At 33.6% G+C, this 5577-nt stretch overlaps 1 protein-coding gene across 3 annotated transcripts in view; it reads right to left on the bottom strand.

The window, feature by feature from the left end:
* LOC107553470 (beta-taxilin-like) overlaps positions 1-1541 on the bottom strand; it is a 16772-nt gene extending 15231 nt beyond the window's left edge. For all 3 annotated transcript variants that reach the window (XM_016235673.1, XM_016235672.1, XM_016235674.1), the window contains exon 1: positions 1344-1541. The gene's annotated coding sequence lies outside the window, so the exon portion shown is untranslated. The remainder of the gene's footprint in view (positions 1-1343) is intronic.
* Between the last annotated feature and the right edge of the window lie 4036 nt (positions 1542-5577).

Genomic DNA, 5577 nt, shown 5'->3' with positions numbered 1-5577 from the left:
TATATATGTTTATATTTAGGTCATATATTTTTTTTAAAGTGTCTTATTTTCACCAAAGTTGCATATTTGTTAAAAATATATAGTAAAAACAGTAATATTGTGAAATATTGTTACAATTTACAATATTTTTTTTTCTATTTTAATATATTTTTACAAATGTAATTTATTCCTGTGATGGCAAGCTGAATTTTTAATAGCCAATTCTCCAGTGTCACATGACCCTTCAGAAATCATTCTAATATGCTGATTTTGTGCTCATGAAACATTTTATTTTATTTTATTTTATTTTTTAAATTAATTTATTTATTTAAAAAATTATTTTTTCATTTATGTATTTTTATTTTATTTTTATTATTTTTATTTATAAAAAAAAAATTTCATTTATTTGTTCATTTATTAATTTTTTAAAATATATGTTTTATTTATTTATTTAAAAAAAAAAAAAAGTTTTATTGGTATAGATCCACACCTGGCTACAGAAAATGTAATACTTAAATTTAAATACTTAATTAACTTTAATACTTAATGATCTGGATAATGGTAGTTAGATAAATTCTTAAACATTTTCAATGCAAGCCATAGAAAAAGAGTAACATCTGATCTCTAAGCTGCCTCCACGTCTGGTGGACATCTGAAGAGAGGCAACGAGTCGCTTGTGACACACGAGGCTAGAGGAGGGGGTGCGGAGAAAATAGCACAAATCACAGTGGCAGAGTATGGCTGAGCCTATAAATCTGATGTGTCACAGATAGCGCCAGGCCTGAAGCCCTTCAGCTCTACACAGCTGATTTCATGTGGAATGAACTCTGAGATTCCAGAGGTTGTTTATGTCCCAGCTCTGTTGCTTATCAGGTTAAAATTATAGCCCCCATTCCAACCCCATGTGCATGTATCCACCCCTCCTCCTCTCCCATCACCCCTCCTCCTTCAGCAACATGGCACCTGTTGTGAAGCCACACGCTATTTTTGGACCCTCTAAATATGGACAAGCTATTTCTTAGTCTTGCCACGTACACTCTGATGTCAATGGTGGCAGTTTTACGCAAAGTGGAAAAACAATGACTATTCTAAACATCGGTTTACATCTAAACAACAGGCTAAGAGTGAAGCACATAAGACAAACTTTAGGAAAAATTATGAAATTGGCTACAAATTTGAATGTAAAACAACAGAATTATTGCATTGAAGCTTTGTCTTCATATTACTTGATCACAATAATGAAACCACACTATAATGACTTATAAAAAATCCACCCAACTCAAATGCTTCTCAAAGACACACTGGCGACATTCAGCTCAACATCAACTAAAAAGTTAAATAAAATAGTACAGCTCAAGACTTACCCACACGTGTCTGTTCGGGTTCGTATAGAAAAGGAGGACAATGAACCAGTCAGTCCACAGTTTTATCAGAGTGAAAGAGAGAAGTGAGGAGGGTCCAAAAGGACTCAAGACAACAGCTGACAGCACGAGACCCTCAAAATAACCTCCAGTGGAACACCAATGGAAACGTTGTGCAAACACTCTGAATGAATCGGCCTGTCAAGATCTTTCTACTCAGGCTTTTCAGGATGACAGCTGAGGAGCTAATTTTGTAGTATCCTTTGAAAGGCTTCAGACTTGTTATCACAGATAGATCTACTAATCCAAAATTCATTCTGGGTTAGCACTGGTATAGTTGATTAGAAGTAAAAACTAAATGTTGAAAGGTTTTTACCCCTATAAAGCCTCAGATATTAAATGATAGTCAGATTTTTTTAATGGAACAGTTTGTTGAACCTTTAGACAAAATATAAATGAAAATCTAAATAAGGTTTACGTATGTGTTTTTTGTTAAGTATAATATAGTGAGAATATGAAGCTCATACTTGAGGAGGGGGGAAAAAAATCTGTTTTATTCCAAGGCCCAAATTGAGCAAAATATGCAATTTGGTGCAGTTGCTGATATAAATGTGGCCAAAATTATTATTTTTTTTGAAAATTTCAATTTTGATAGCTTGTAAAATAATCAATGAGATATTTACAGTAGTATAGCAGACTACTTATATAAAATGCATGTAAATATCAGTTGTCACTCTATATCTCCGAGCAATATGTCTTAGATGATATTTAAATACTTAGTTTTATGATCAGAGGTCTGTATATTGTGGAGGCCAAAATATGTAATGAAGTGCAAAACTATGATTTAGAGACATACAGATAAACGGTCCTCAAAAGTGTCATTTACATTGAAATAAATTTGAACATGATTTTTCTAAAAAGTCATGTATGGATAATTAAGTTGCTTAAGTCCAGTAAATGTTCATCTTAGAATATTGCTAACAGTATAAAAGTTATTCTTGTTTACTTTATAAACAGTAAAGATTTCACAGCAAAATCACACATGTACTGCAACCTGAAGGTGACAGAAGGTACAGTATGTAGTAGATTGTGTACAACTGTTTTTGTTGTTGTTGTACATTTAGACTTTTTAGAAATTTGCATACTAAATATGATACACTTGGCTTTATAGGGTTAACATGCAAATCTGGGCGGCTCTATGAGTTATTGACTTCTGTACTGAATGCCTGAGGACCAATTTCTTGTAACAATCTGCTTAGTATTGGGTTCTCACAGCTCCTATTAGCATTTATTATCACATTTGTCCACCATAATTCCAGTCAGTTGCACTCTAATCACTTCAAATCATGCAAATGGAGAATTGTGAAGTGATTAGCATCTCCAGTGCAACTCACTCCATAACAGCGTTTTTGTCTGCACATTTCTAAATATTTAAAAATATTTGGCATGCAACTGCGAAACACGGCCACCCACCCATTCATCAAACAATATCATGGGTTCTTAAATGTGTGACCTAGTGCGGTTTAACACATTGATATCAGCAAATTTGGCCATCGGAATCATTACTTTGCTATTTGCAATAACTCTTACTAAAAGCACAAATGAGTCTAAAGTGTTTCAGGGTCATGCTGAGGATTTGTAAAGAGTGGTGGGCGATAGTCTTTACCGCGGGTCGTCTCTCTGATAATCCTCACCCTCTTTGGCTTTTATTAGGGAATCTGTTTAATCACCAGATAGAAATGATTCTGACATTGGCTCCAGGCTTAATTGTTTCTCTCAGCCCCTGCATCTCAATTAATGATTGTAACGTCCTTGTTCTTTGAGAGTCTCTTGCTTGGGTGTTTTCATAAATGTCTCTTTAACCTTGAGTCATGTTTTGTAGGAACTGTCAGCCTGTTACAGTGCTGGCGAGGCAAGGACTTGACCAATGTTTCTGGACTTGTACGTTTTGAGGTTATAGGCACAGATGAACTGGTAAGAATGAGCAATACTTCTCCAAACTGCTAATTTCCTGTTTTCCATGGCATAGGACTCTTTTAACAAAGTTATAACAGAATATCGCACAGTTTTTTTTATTTCTTTTTGGCTTGAGAGCTCTTCTAAATTAGCTGTTGACTCATGCAATCAAATGAAGTCAGATCTGCCCACGTCTCCTCCTGCCTCGCTCTCCTTTCTCTCCAGGTGCTGTCAAAAGCACTCTGATCCTTGGACTGTGTTGCAGAGACAGGGACGTCCATATATCCTGCATATAATTTGCTCTGTCACACATTGTATTTAATGGTTGATAATGAGGCTTGCTATATTCTAAAATTTATCATTTGTCATTTTTAAATTGCAGACTTGTTGTTAACGTTGATAGCAGATGGTGAAAAATTAAAATGAGATGGTTATTTGAATCCTATTTAACTTTCTTAATTGTCACAAAATTATTTTTTTTTCTCCCACTAAAAATATCAAAATATATTTTAGAGGAATTTACTTGAGAAGAAAGACTGCATAATATTATATAAATATATATTTAACTTAAGTTTTAGTGCTTTATGCAATATGCTTTTATCTGTGTTAATAATAAAGATAAACCCTTTGACAATTTTACTTTCTTAAAATTCTTTAAAAAGATCTATTACATCAAAAAAAATTATTATGTTTTAATTTTGTTTTATGTAATATACTGTAAATTTTTCTGGTAAAAATATTTTTAAAGGAAAACAAGACAACAATACTCACTGATACACATAGTAATAATACTATTGATTTAAGTTCATTTTAACCTGTGTATTATTATTATTATTTTTTTTTTTACATATGTAAACAAATAAAATCACATAATTAGTTAGACATCAAATATCTCTAAAAATGCAAATGAATCATGTCAGTGAATAAGCATTTCAAGGAATACCATATGAAAAATGGAAGTGAAATACAGATCTCTCTGAGGAATGTGAATATAGTTTTTTTTAGCTTGTGTTTTATTCACAGGGCAGAGATGGAGCAGCATTTGATGGGAAGATGTGTCTCACATGCATGTAGCATAAGTTAACAGAGAGGATTTCTCCTCACGCTCTCAAGAAGACACAATCCAGCAGCTCTCCTGACATTATATGTCACTGGTTTGTTTGTAGGCTACAGCATCTCCTTGCAATGCAGGCTGGAGGAGGTGTCTGGATTCACAGAAAGCACGGGGGGCTCAGAGCTGACTGTTAGGGATGAGCACAACCAGCATTCCCACAGTGAAGGCAATTACAACAGTCCACATCCCTCTGCGTTGACTTTAATGCAGTTTGCACCCAGTCCTCTATGAGGAATGCGGTAATGTACAAACAACAGATCTGGACATTTTATTACTTATGAACTGAATTTTAATAACTTATGGGTACTTGAAGTTTTAGTTATGTTTAATTTAAGTGTTATAGCAGTTAGTTTCGATGCTTAAATGAGCATTTAGCTATAGCCAGGGGCTAAAAAGTGGCCCTGGACTTTTTGGCACAGAGCGGCCCACCACACCATAAACCCACCAGCTCATTAGAGCTATTTTGAACACCACTTACTAACATACAAATATAACACATTACAGAAATAAAAAAATGCTTTTTTTAAAATTAGCATTAACAATAATGAATCACTATCATACTTCTTTAAATTATAATTTGTCTTTCCTGGTGTATATGGCAAATTGTAATGAATATTTTTACACATCTCTTTTACATAGACAGTTTAAAAAACATATTAAGTGAGTGACGTGACATGTGGCCAAGTATGGTGACCCATACTTGGAATTAGTGCTCTGTATTTTCCTCTGTATTTATTTGAATGAAATTGATTTAAGGGACAGTAAAGATATACTTATTACAAATGACTCGAACCCGCAACCTTTAGGTTACGAGTCCAACTCTCTAACCATTAGGCCACGACTTTTAAAGTTATATGCCTACCATAATATCAGTCCATATAACATTGCTCTGCTCTGCTCTAGAAGACTTGGAATGTAGTGTAGAATGTGGACTGCTTTTATTGTGCCTTTCAATTGCTTGACAAGAGTTTTTTTTTATGACGAAATAATTTTATGATGATGATGAAAAATACTGTAAACTGTAATAGCCTATGTGAAATATATAAAGTTACAATTTAGAATAGCTGTTTTCTATGCAAATATATAGTAAAAAAAAAATGTCTGTGATAAAAGCTGAATTTTCAGCATAATTACTCTTACATTCTTCAGTGTCACATGATCCTTCAG

The sequence above is a fragment of the Sinocyclocheilus grahami genome, unplaced genomic scaffold (assembly GCF_001515645.1).
Source record: "Sinocyclocheilus grahami isolate Dianchi unplaced genomic scaffold, SAMN03320097.WGS_v1.1 scaffold473.1, whole genome shotgun sequence".
Lineage (NCBI taxonomy): Eukaryota > Metazoa > Chordata > Actinopteri > Cypriniformes > Cyprinidae > Sinocyclocheilus > Sinocyclocheilus grahami.
The sequence above is the reverse complement of the archived record's forward strand: the minus strand, read 5'-3'. Positions and strand labels throughout refer to the sequence as shown.